Here is a 12,851-nt window from a genome sequence, read left to right on the forward strand (position 1 = left end):
GAGGTGTAATTACCTACACCTACCCAAACTGAGACTGCTGTGAGTATAAAATGCTTTAATTCTAATACTGAAAATAATGGGATGAATGAGATAGGAAAGGAACAGTCAGTGTGAAAAGGCTGTTAACAGTCTTACAGAGACACAGCTATCATGATGTTTCAGTAGAATTTCATTTATTTATTTATTTATTTTAATTGGAGCAATTTAATTTGATCCCCTCTCTTTTTGAGTCTCATAGGCTTGGTACTCTGAAGATTCAGAAAGGTTCTGTGCTGGTACTGGAACTGAAGTCAGCTCTTGAACAGTCAGTATGTGAGATTAAATCAAAACTGCCTCCTGGCTGAGCAGGCACCCAAAGCACTCTCACCACAGGAAGCAATGTGTTGGACCATCACTGTATGATAGCTTTGATTACTAACACAGCTTCCAAATGGCCTCTTCTCAGTTCTTCACTTTTTCACATGCCAGGAGGCACTGAGAAAGCAGATAAAGAAACTGAAGTTCTTGACAAAGAAATGAAAGACTGGATGAAATGGAATTAGTTCCTCAAATTATGTGCAGGTGCAGAACAGTGAAGTTTGTAGAAACTTTCCATAAAAATAATTAAACACTGATGCTAATTGTGATTGATAATAAACTTTTAAAATCATTCTTAGAGCTTTAGCTCTCACAGCAGGACACAGAACACTGTAAACTGTTCTCCTGTGGGCTTAGAGAGCCTTTTCTAACAGTTTCTGTATGTGCAGTTGGCAGATGTCACTGCATTCCTGCTGAATATTTGTATAGCAGGAAATTTAGGACACTGAAGCTGCCTTGATGTAAAGTGTATACCTTGACCCCTGTCATTCCTGGCTTGTGAAAGAGAAATACTGAATCATTGTCAGTAGCTAACACAACATCTACAGTCAGAACCCATCTTCACTTTTCATCCAGGTATTCTGCACTATAATTTCAGTAAAAATCAGCCTGAGTATAATAGTTCTCAGTAAAATCCATGCTTCACTGTCTGAATTCAAAGCAAAACTAATGGAAACAAATAAACAACAGCAACAACAAAACCATGCAAACAAAAAATAAACAGATAAACCTAATTCCTTGGCACCCTATACACTGTGCAGTCACACAGAAGTTTAAGGTTAGGGAAAAGGGAAGATACCCTTTCTCATCTTACTAAAAACCATCCATGACTGCCTCAAAATGCTGCATTTTTCTGACCTGAGATACTGACACCAGAAACACCTAGTAGACTTGGGAGAAAACCCCAGCAGTACCTGTATTCCTTACTAGAAGAACACATGCAACAAGCAGTCCTGAGATGAAACAGGAATCTGATGAGAACCAGTGATTCAGCAAGGACCCATTCTCCACAGTCCCTTTCAGACTCACAACTTTAATGATATAAACTTCAATGTTGAACAAGCGGAACTGGCACATCTCTATATATCCTCTTCCCTAAATATCAGGGTGTTTTATTGCTTGGGTGGGAGACTAGCAAACAAATGAGGAACAGTATCAGACTGTCAGTGTGAGCAGAACAGAAACAGTCAAAGAAAAAAATAAGCGTTGTAAAGCACTCACAGCTGCAGTACAGCTCTCATGGGCTGAAGGCACAAACTGCTCATCCGTTCAACCTGTGATTCCTTGGCACTAAGCTATTCACGTTTTTCTTGAACCTTGTCTGGACTGCCAACAGCAATTATGCATGCTGCTGAGATAGAAAAGGACCTCCAGAGGCCATTTTGTTCCAGCCTCTGCCCAGACAGGGACAGTCAGGACCACGTCCAGGCAGCTTTTGCAACCTTAACTGCAACAACTGTGAATTACATTTAAGGCATTGGGCCGCAGCATCTAGGCCTCAATCCAGAAATTTCTAATTGAAGAATGCATACTAGAAAAAAGAAACTGGACATACAAATCACAATAACTTCAAATTCACCCTCATGGCACCCACTTCGCCATAAATGTATCAATATACATATTAAGGAAAACCTGTTCCATAAGAAATAATTTTCTTGCACATATAGGGGAAAGCCTGTTTCCTCATTTCATATCCTCTCTCTTTCTATAGCCTATGGAAAGACCTCTCTCTTTATGATGCCTGATACAGTGTGCTACTGATGAAGAGTCACCCCTTTCTGGTTATATTAATGTAAAAAAACCCTGACAATAATCTGCTACTGTAAGGAGACCCCAAACGTTCTGCAGGCAAAGTGCCTGAAATTTCATACTCTTCAGTGAATTTGATGATTTTTTATTTTTTTTTTTTTCATGGAAAAAAAAGAACTTCAGATTTTCTAAGCAGTTACACTGCTGGTCAAAAGTTCTGCATTTTGAAGTAGACATTTATTTTACAAAATTAAATTTTTTTGAGATGCTTTGCAAATGTGGTATTGTTTTTCAGCTTTACTGCAAAATGTGTCACCATTTCTACATGCAAGATCTGGGAAGGCTTCTGGGTTTTACAAATAATTGGCTGAGAACCTACAACTACATTTGCAGCAGCTGATCACCCACTTCCTACTTTATTCATAATTTGCAGAGAGCTGTTCTCTGCTCTGTTTCCTTAACCTGCATATTGATTTAGATACAAGCCATTATTTCATGTTTCACTATTATGCTTCTTTCGAACTGCTGAGAGTAAACAGGCTACAATTGCAAGATTTCTGAAGCTCGGTGCTTTTGATTTGCTGTTTTCAGAGATGCTGTAACCATACATGCATTAAGATTACAGGAGACATTGCTCATGCCTGTAAAACAAAGACCACAAAATGGTTTTGATTTTGCTTTCCTTGAATCCAGGTCCTACCTTAAAAAGTACTTGAATGCAGTCTTTTTTTTTTATTTTCTTTTTTCTTATCTCTCCTGACTGTTCTTTATCTTAGGTGGTAATGGTGCATTTTCAGTATTATTCAGAGGAAGTCACCTCCCACCAAAGGGAAATTTTGGAGGGGGGAAGTGAGGAGAATGGAGACTTAGCTCTGCTCAGCTCATTCTGTTTTAAGAAAACATTGATGGTATTTGCTCATACATTATGGAAAACAGGATCTGAGCAGACAGATGGAAAATCTGTCTCTCTTTTCCACATAGAACATCTCATTGATCTAAATTGGGAAATATTTTCTTTGGTTAAGTGGTAGTTCAGTGCCTTACAATCCAAGATGAAATAGAGACCACAGATTGCGTACCTTGATGAGAGTATATCCCAGTCTACATGAGACTGTAGAAACAAATAGATGAGGGGTAAAAGAACACTATAAAAATCTACAAATGAGGTTGATATCTGAGAAACGTTAAACATACAATCAGCCTTGAGCTGCATGGTGGCTAGATATGAGACTGGATATTCAGAATACTTTGGGCAGAGCTGACTGGCATGAGGGAAGTGATTTAAAACAACTTGTGTAATCAGATGCAGAAGCATATCATTATCTAAAGGGGAACTGATATTGATTCCCCTTTGAACTATAGGTAAAACTTTTAGTTGTTTGATGAAAAAACCTTAATGATGATGATGATTATTATTTTTTTTAATAATGAGAAATATTTATAAACCTGAGACGATTATTTTTATATTGTACAGGAAAAATATTTGCAGGAGGAAAATGGCAGTTTGAAGTATTCATAGATGGAGTACGTGCAAGATAGAAGTGGTTTAAACTTATTTAAACAAACTATTGAAGATCTTTACAATTTTTTTGACTCGTTCGGTGTGGAAAACAATGACATCATGCAGAGTGTACAGTTCTATTTAAGAAGTAACCATAGAAGTGCAAACACTGATAGTCTATATGAAACATCAATTGCACAAAAAATTCCCACGCTACAAAATCCTGCATTCAAATCAGGGGATTTCTGCTCATTTATCTTTCAGATCTGTGAACAAGGAACATCTTTGTTCCAAATTTAAAATTTCAGGAAGGCTCAGTTTCAGGAGGAAGCTGGTAATATGAAATATGTTCACTAATAAAACAAATTAATTAGGATAAAATGGTCAGTACACTGCTTAAAAAGCTTCCTAAGATATTTATGTTTAAATTACATTTTTCTTTCTATCAGTACTGAATAGTTACTTTGTATTTAATAATAAATATCAAAGCATTCAAAAATAATTAGCTGTTTCATATAAGAAGCATTAAGCAAACCAAAAGAACTTTAAATTATTTTCAGAAACAAGACATAAGGAACTTGACAAAAATGATCTTTCACAGATGTCTCAAATGATCAGTGGAAGACTTGAAGCATGAGAAGTTACTGTCTTTCAGAACAGAAGATACATAAAGGAAAATTTTCATGGCAATTTTCGTGAAAGGCTGAATATAACTGTGCTTAATGAAGATAGCTGTATTCTTATACACTTGATTCAATCCTACAAGATCTTTTTCTCTGGAAATTGAGAAAAAACTTTGCCTTGGCTTTTCAAGTCAAAGCACATTTGCCAAGGTATGCCATAAAAATGTAAAATCTAAGCATTCAGTGTAGTCTTGATTTTTCTATGAACATTTTATGTCATGTGTGTGTGTGTGTGTATGCCCTTAGGAGTATATTTAATAAAAAGAAAATGCTTATTGCTTTCTAGTAAAAATTGACATTCCGGCTTAAAATGATTTCTGCATGTCTTTAGAAGTATAAATATGAAATAATATGAATAAATCTTTGTACTGTGTTTATGTAGCATGGTTTCGGTGGTGATGGGGGAAGAGCATACAGCAGTAACCTCTATGAGAAGAGGCTGGGGTCTCTTCCAGCCATTTCAAAAAGAGACCCACCACTGGCCAAAGCTGAGCCCATCAGCAACACTTGAGTCACGACTGTGATAATGTATTTAGGAAAAGGGAAAAAATAAACAAACAACATTGTACAGCAGCAGTGGAAGAAAGGACTTTCTCTGTAGGTGCCCTGCAGGCACCAAGGTTAGTGCAGGAGGGCAGGAGGTGCTCCAGACCCTGAGAAGGAGTGACCATGAGGGAGTGGCAGTGACAAAGCATTACAGACTGACCAAAGCCCCCAGTCCCCATCCCCAACACTGCTTGGTATAGGGAAGATATGAGGAAGTCAGGAGTGAAGTTGAGTCTGGGAAGAAATGGGGTTGGGAAAAGTGATTTTTGTGTTTTTGTTTTTGTTTGTTGATTTTATATATATATTTTTCCTCACTACCTTACTCTACATTAACAATAAATATATCTTCCTCAAATCCTAGATTCATAGAATTCTAGAACTATAGAGTCATAGAATCATTGAGGTTGGAAAAACCATTAAGATCATCTAATCCAACCATCAACTGTCCTGTGGTCACCATCAACTCTGTCACTCTGGGCCAGATCTACACTTTTCTTGAAAGCTCCAGGGACAGTGACTCCACTCCTCCCTGGGCAGCCTGTTCCAATACCTCACCACTCTTTCAGAGAAGAATTTTTTCTTAATATTCTACCGGAACCTCTCCTGGTGCAATTTAAAGCTATTAACCTCTTGTCTTGATGAAAATTTCATGGGAGAAGAGGCCAACCCCCACCTCATTGTAATCCCCTTTCAGATAGTTTCAGGGTCATAAGGTTTACTCTGAGGTTCTGCTTCTCTAGACTGAACAGTGCCAGTGCCCTCAGCTGCTCCCCATAAGACTTGTTCCAAATATCTTACCAGCTTTATTACTCTTTTTTGGACTCACAGTCTTTCTTGCATTGAGGGGCTCAAAACTGAACACAGTTCCCAGAGTGCGGAGGCCGCCAGTGTTGAGTACAGCTGCTGTTAGTCTGACCCACTTAATGTCTGTTTCCTTTTATTTTAAAAAAAGAAAACAAAATAGGATTGTGGAAAAGCACATGAGACCTCAGTTCTCTGTGTGAGGAATCCAAAAATGGAAAAAATAGACAAATGATGGTAATCAGACCTGTGTCATCTACAGACATATTTCACTTCTACAGTGGAACAGGGAAAGCTGCGAAAGTTGTTTTGGAAAACTTTATTCAAAACTCAGGAGTGTTCAGCGGTGCAGAAAATCATACTGCTTTTATAATATTGTTATTAATTTGTGCACTGCATAATACAATCAAATAATGAAGGTTCATCTAAAGTGTTTCTTCAAATGAACCAAAATATGTCTAAGAAATGACAAGATAGAATAAACAACATTGTACAGTTTTATATATATGAGCCACCAGGGATATATTATTAAAACAATTAGGAGAAATTCTGACATCCCAGCTCAAAGAGAAACTGTGTCAGACTAAAAAGGTATGAGAAGTATATTCATTTTTGTGAGCCAAACACAGAGGGGTTGTTTGGATCTAGCTATAAGTGAGAACTTCAGGCTTCAAGATGCACCTTATGAGCAACATGCTGACAAACACTTGGCTGAACATGAGCCAGCAGTGTGCCCAAGTGGCCAAGAATACCAAGGGCATGCTGGCTTGTATTAGAAATAGTGTAGCAAGAAGGATTAATGAAGCGATCATCAAATTATTCAGTTGAATCAGTTTCTCTGTTTTCTGTATAGAACTTTTCCTTTTGTCAAATTTAATATTAAACTCACAGCTGTTCTTTTCTTTTTACCTGAGAAGTTTTCCTTTATAAACTGTGCTCTCAGTACTCCACCACAAAGGTTTCTTTCATATGTGGAATAATCCCAAAGGGATTTTGATGTTTTCATCCAGCACTGACCCCACTTGAGGATGAACACTGGATTGTAAAACACTGTAACACATGAGGTCTTTCATTCAGTTCTTTGCAATTTCCAGACTAATTCACAGAACATATTGGGAACCAGAAATGACCTCAAGTCAATTTCAGTTACTCTGTTGATATAATTTTGGAATTGCTAGATCATTTTCAACAGAATAAATAGGTGCATCTTAATTGCAGAATCTTAAATTATGCATCTTAGATACTGAATACTTAGCTCAGGATTGGGCTTAATGGGATTTGGCTTAGTCAGCTGCAGGAATGACTCTAGAATTTTTATGTGGACTGAAAATACATACAGGATGAAAATACATTTGTGTGCTTGTCATTCATACAAGGATATACACAGTCCACATTTTGCTGTTAATTTTACAGCCTGGTCATATAAATGGGAACAAGTATACCACATAAGATCTTACAAGCAAAAATCAAAATATTTTTGTGAAGATCTATGAATATGCCAATTATATGAGCTATTTTCTTAGGCAGATCAATAACTTGTATTTATATTTTAGTCAGAGTGGTTATGTTCATTTTTAAATTGCACAGTTCACTTTTTTAATCTTATTTTATTTTACACTGATATAAGCCAATCAATTTCTGGGGGAAGCCTTAAACAATTAAAAGCAACACTTCTAAAACTTCAGTGACAGGATTTTTCCATCGTATTATTATTCTTCTTTGCTGTGGAAACTCTTAAAAGAATATTTAAAAAATTTCTCTGACTGAAGCAGACGGAAAGCACGTGCTTGTTCTTTGTTTACTGAAAATTTTCAACTTAATGTTCTGTAATTATGATGTATTTAATTATAGCTGGAGAATGAAGAGAGGAGCAGAAAGACCGAGGGAAAATTAATTCAACTGGTTGGTTGGAACTGTCTGTTTGAGCTAATGAAAAATGGTCAAAGGAATTGAAATAACAAAGGAAGTAAAATCTTTTCTTTTGAAAGAGACCTTACAACAATGCTGTCACTGATAAAACTCCCTTGGGGTCAGATGCTCTCAAGTGATGACACTCACTTGTACAAGATTACATGTGAAACTACATATATTGTGCGGGTTTTTGTACACTGTGGTTTGGTTTGCATCACAATCAAACAGCTTGGAATATATTTCAGCCAAGCATCTTTCTTCAGTTTGACAAACTTCAAAAACTGATTCTTCTGTTTCTCAGCCATGTCAAATATTTCAGTTTAATTGTGCTGAAAGAGAAATCCTTTAGGTTCTCCTATGTACAGAGAAAGAAAGAGAGGAACGTCCTTAAAGGAAAGCTGAGGAGTTTTTACCTTAGTTTATAAATTACATGCTAATACAGATTTTGTAGCACTTTCAAGCAGGTCTAGCAAAGCTACGTTATTTGATATCATCACCTTGTTTTACTTCCATCTAAATGGATTACTTGCCTCAAGTTACAGATCTTTTTATCCTCTTACACATTATGACTAAACTATTTTGTAACTATCCAGTTGAACACTGAAGTAAAGAAAGAAAACCTCCAGTGACATTTTTCTTGCTTCTGCTGTAAACCATAGTGACTTCCTGTGATTAAAAAAAAAAAAAACCAAAAAAACTTCTCTTTGTAACTTTGGAAGTTGTTGTTTCATTTTGCCATCTTATGAGGGCAACAAGTGGCTGGCTTTAAGGGGCTCTGCAAAGATGGTTAAAATGTTATTTTGGCAGATGTAGTGCTTGTCACTTAGCAAAGTGCCATGCTATCTAAGACAACACGCTTTGCACCTCCACTTTTAATTCTGCCATTATCACTGGTCGCTTTACCCAACACAAGCAGCTGTGTCACTGAGTGGTTATGCAACATGTTGTAGAACAGAGCCCCAATGGGGCCAGTGACACTACCTTTATCCAAATTATAAATTTTCTTGTTTATATTATCTTCTCCTTGACTCAGTTTTCTTTCATTTCTCCCACCCCTGCTCAAAATATTCTCTCTAGCAGAATTCAGACCACTGGGACTTCTACAGACTTCATGTGAGTGGCCATCTGCACTGGCAGGAACCCACTGAAGTCAGCACAGGTGCAGTTCTCTGAAAGCAACAGTGTGCTGTGGCCTCACATGGACAGATGTCAGCAAAATGGCTTTGTTTCTCTTCTTTATTTTTCTAAAAAAGCCCTGTTTGAACTTTGGATGTTTGTTATTAAACATTAATGTATTATTTCCTGAATGTAGAAAGCACATGCATCCTACTGATTCTAATGTGAGATAAGTAAGATCTCGAGAAAATGGATTTAGTGGGGCATGACATAAAAATTTAGAATCATAATTCTATGATTCTGAGTTGGAATGGACTTGCAAGATCACTGAAATGGACTCCTGGCCCCTCACAGGAGTACCCAAATATCAAACTCTATGATTGAGAGTGTTGTCCAAATGCCCCTTGAACTCCAGCAGCTTGGGGCTGTATCTGCTGCCCTGGGCAGCCCGTTCCTTGTCCACCACCTTCTGGTGCGGAACCTTTTCCTAACACCCCTCTGATCCCCCCCGATGCAGCTCTGTGCTTCTCCCTTGAGCCATGTACTCACAGGCCCAGAATGGAAATTTTTGAAACCTGCCTGCAGTGGAAAGTAGTAACAAATTTGCCTCAGCAATGCACTTGTATCTGCAGGGGTGTTGTCAGGATGAGATGAAAATTTCTAATCAATAGCCAAGCAACCCATAATATTCATGCAGGACTGGTGGGCAGTCTAAATCCTTTCCTTACATGTGAACAAGAACTACTACATCTAAGGTGTGTATTTCAGCCTTGTATATAAAGTTATTTTGTGCTCAATTAATACTTTGTTAAGAAAAAAACAGTACAGTAGCTTTCATGGGAAAGGATAGCAAGCAAACAATTGAAAAAAAAAAAAGAAAAAAAAAAGAAAAGAAAGGTGTGAACTGATGCTTTTGAGAAAGACAAGTTCAAAATCATGGCTTCAGTCCATAAATACAAGGTTTTCTGCACCCCAGGCTGATGTCCCTAACTCATCTTAAACAGTTGCCATGTATGAAGCTTATCTCTTCACAAAAAGACACTGTCAGTCTAAAATTTTGCATTAGTACAGACAAAAAACGTTAAACACTCCAGAGGCTAGATCTCTGAAATTCATCCTGATGAACACGAAAGCCTTTTCCATTTGCTTTTCATTTGATTAGCCTGTAAATCACAGCAAAGAATAAAGCAAACATGGCAAAGCTGCTGTTTGTTAGGAAAAAGTAATGAGCAGAAAGAATTAGTGCTTATCAGTCCTGAAATGACAGTGAAAAGAGAAAAGAAAAAGAAAATAAGAAAAAGCAGTTTGGTTTAACTGCCTTTCCAAAGCAGACAGGTTTTGTCATTTAAGTTTTCAAGAAACCCAGCAGTAGTGAATAACCGTCAAACTGGAAACTAGCTTGTTCAGGATTTATTCTAGAACACCAGGTCTCTCCACCAAAAGTATTCTGCATAGTCTATATATTCTACTGATCTGGTCACAAAGAAATGACCTGCATTAATAAAAGCCAAACATAACATCAAAGTCCACAGATCTACAGGGAAGGGCTGAAGTTCAAGGTCAGTATGAACAGATATGTTCATATCTAGACATCATATCTAAATCTTTCACTCTTGATCAGGTCCAGAGTGTGAAATAGAGCAGGCTGTGGCTGATCCCTCAGTTCTACTTAGTTGGGTTTGTGATTTCTAACATATCCGGAGTGCAACCGGTACCACCACACTGGGTAGCTCCATCTTTGGCCCTGTAACCCATGCTGTTTATTCCAACCAATGGCTGTACCCCTATTGGTCAATGACAACTGAAGATTCTCATTCTAGCAGAAGCCCTGATATTATCTTCATAGCCTTTTTCATGTGAACAATTCATTTGAAATACATAGAATAATATTTCTAGTTTTCAATTTAAGAAAGAGAATGAAAAAAAAGAAAAAATACTTTGTCACTATAATTGTATGTGAAACAAGAAATTAAAAAAATTAACAAACAGGAAATTTTCACCATTAATTGGTTAGAAGTAAAATTGAACTATTATTATTTTTTAATTATTTACATTTTTGCATGATTCAGGCTTGGTCAGGATTACCCAAAGTTTTAGCTATCAAAGATCAAGTTGCTTTTGTTTAATTAAAACCTTTTCAGATATTGATTGCTGAAAATGCTGCTTTTCCACTTTGAAAAATTATGGACAATAAAATAAGGACAGCCATGCTTAACAGTGCTCTATGCCGAAGAGATGGCTGTTTAAGCTGTTGTGAGTTGACATATTCATTTTAAAGATATAGAAATTTATACCATTTCAGAACCTGGCCCTGGTAATGGGTTTTAGAGAACATTTCCTTAAACACAGGATGACAGAGGAAAACGAGAAAAATATAGCAGAATCATCACATCATGGAATCATAGAATGGCCTGGGTTGAAAAGGACCATAATGACTATCCAGTTTCAACCCCACTGCCATGCGCATGGTTGCCAGCTGCTAGATCAGGCTGCCCAGAACGACAGCTGACAAGACAGTACATTTTATGTTACTGATGAACTCCTCATTTTTGAGTAGGTGAAAATAGTAATAAAATATATAACTACATGCATACTCTATTGTGGCCTTTTGTCTTCATATAAACTCTGATAATTTTCATCTGATCGTGACACCTTTAATTTGTCCAGTCTTGAGTGCATCCAAAACTGCCAAAACACAAGCAATGCTGAATTCTAAACACAGAAAGCTCAAATCAAATTTTATATCAAGTAATTGACATGAATTAACCTGATGGTTGTGGATTTCTTCAGAACACCTGTTTTCAGTTTCTTCAGATGCTGAATGATGTAATTGGGCATATCTCTTCCCTACCTGGGAACTTAAGAATCTAAGTTTGATCTGTTTAATTAACCTAAGAGAGATGCTTGAGGTAGACTAATGCAGTTAATGTGAAACGACCCCCACTGTCAGAAACCACTTAACTGTGTGTTTCACTTGACACAATTTGTAGTAGGATGTAACTGGATAAAATGATTTGAGCTAAAAAATGTTTGTGAAGCCTGAGCATATTCTTTGCTTCTCAGACTCAATGTAGGTAATAGTACATTAAGAAATACAAGCAAAACAAGCAAAAAACAAAACAAATAAATGGGGGGTGGGGGGGTTGGAGGGGAATAGCCCTCAAAATTTAATAGAAGAGTAATTTCTTTGTTTGTTTCTGTCCTTGATTCTCCCATAAGCACTGAATAAAGCTTAAAAGTTTAATTTTAAAAATATAACCAGAGTTTTTTCACGTGATCATAATTACCAGTACCTGGTGCTCTAACAAAAAGAGAAAGAGCCTCCTCAGGCGCTCCTATAATTTGGAACAGAAGCATGGCAATTGGCATCCTGTTGCTCCTGCTGGAAGTGAGGATTGCTGATTTAGTCCTTACCTCTTTTTTTTTTTTTTCTTTTTTTCTTTTTTTTTTTTTTTTTTTTTTTCAACTTGCCCTACGTGTTGAAAGGAACTTGTTGAAGTAAGACTTTTTGCGGTAGTAGAGTCATGGCAATTACAATTCTTCGCAGAAATGTATATACTCCTGTATATTTTAAATGTATCCATATACTCTATTATCACATGCAAAACAATCTCAAGTTTTACAGAAATCTATTAATATTTGTGCCTGGATTACAACCATAAGAAATTTTGGAGGCTTGGTTCTTCATAAAAACATTGAAGCAGAACCTCAGGCACTACACACTTCTATGCTATTGAAATCAGACAAATCTAATAAAAAATACAAGGAGAAAAAGATGCTTATAGAGTCTAGGCTCAGATCTAGGTATGAGATCCATGCAGCTCCTCCTGGGAATGGCTGACTGTAACCTTGCGTAGTGTTCTAAAGTACATAGTTTTCTAACGTTCTAAACTATAAAACTCAGTGGCTTGCAGGGCCATGTGGTTAGTCACTGTGAAAGTCGAAGAAGAAAAAAATGTATGGTTACAACAGGTTTACTATCACTTAGATATATATCAAGATGTGCTCAGGAAGTTCGTTTGAGAGCAGAACAGAGAACATCAACACTTCAGTTATAGGAAGTCAGTACTACAGTGTCTGTTGTGAAAAGTACTCAGACTCACTGCTACAAGTTATAGTTTTGAAAAACAAATAAACCCAATACAGAAAATATTTCTCCTACACTATGTGTTGCTGAGAGAGAAATA

At 36.9% G+C, this 12,851-nt stretch overlaps 1 protein-coding gene across 3 annotated transcripts in view; it reads right to left on the reverse strand.

Moving 5' to 3' along the window:
* FYB1 (FYN binding protein 1) overlaps positions 1–12,851 on the reverse strand; it is a 60,933-nt gene that overhangs the window by 29,053 nt on the left and 19,029 nt on the right. The window lies entirely within an intron of this gene.

Source organism: Excalfactoria chinensis, chromosome Z (genome assembly GCF_039878825.1).
Source record: "Excalfactoria chinensis isolate bCotChi1 chromosome Z, bCotChi1.hap2, whole genome shotgun sequence".
Lineage (NCBI taxonomy): Eukaryota > Metazoa > Chordata > Aves > Galliformes > Phasianidae > Excalfactoria > Excalfactoria chinensis.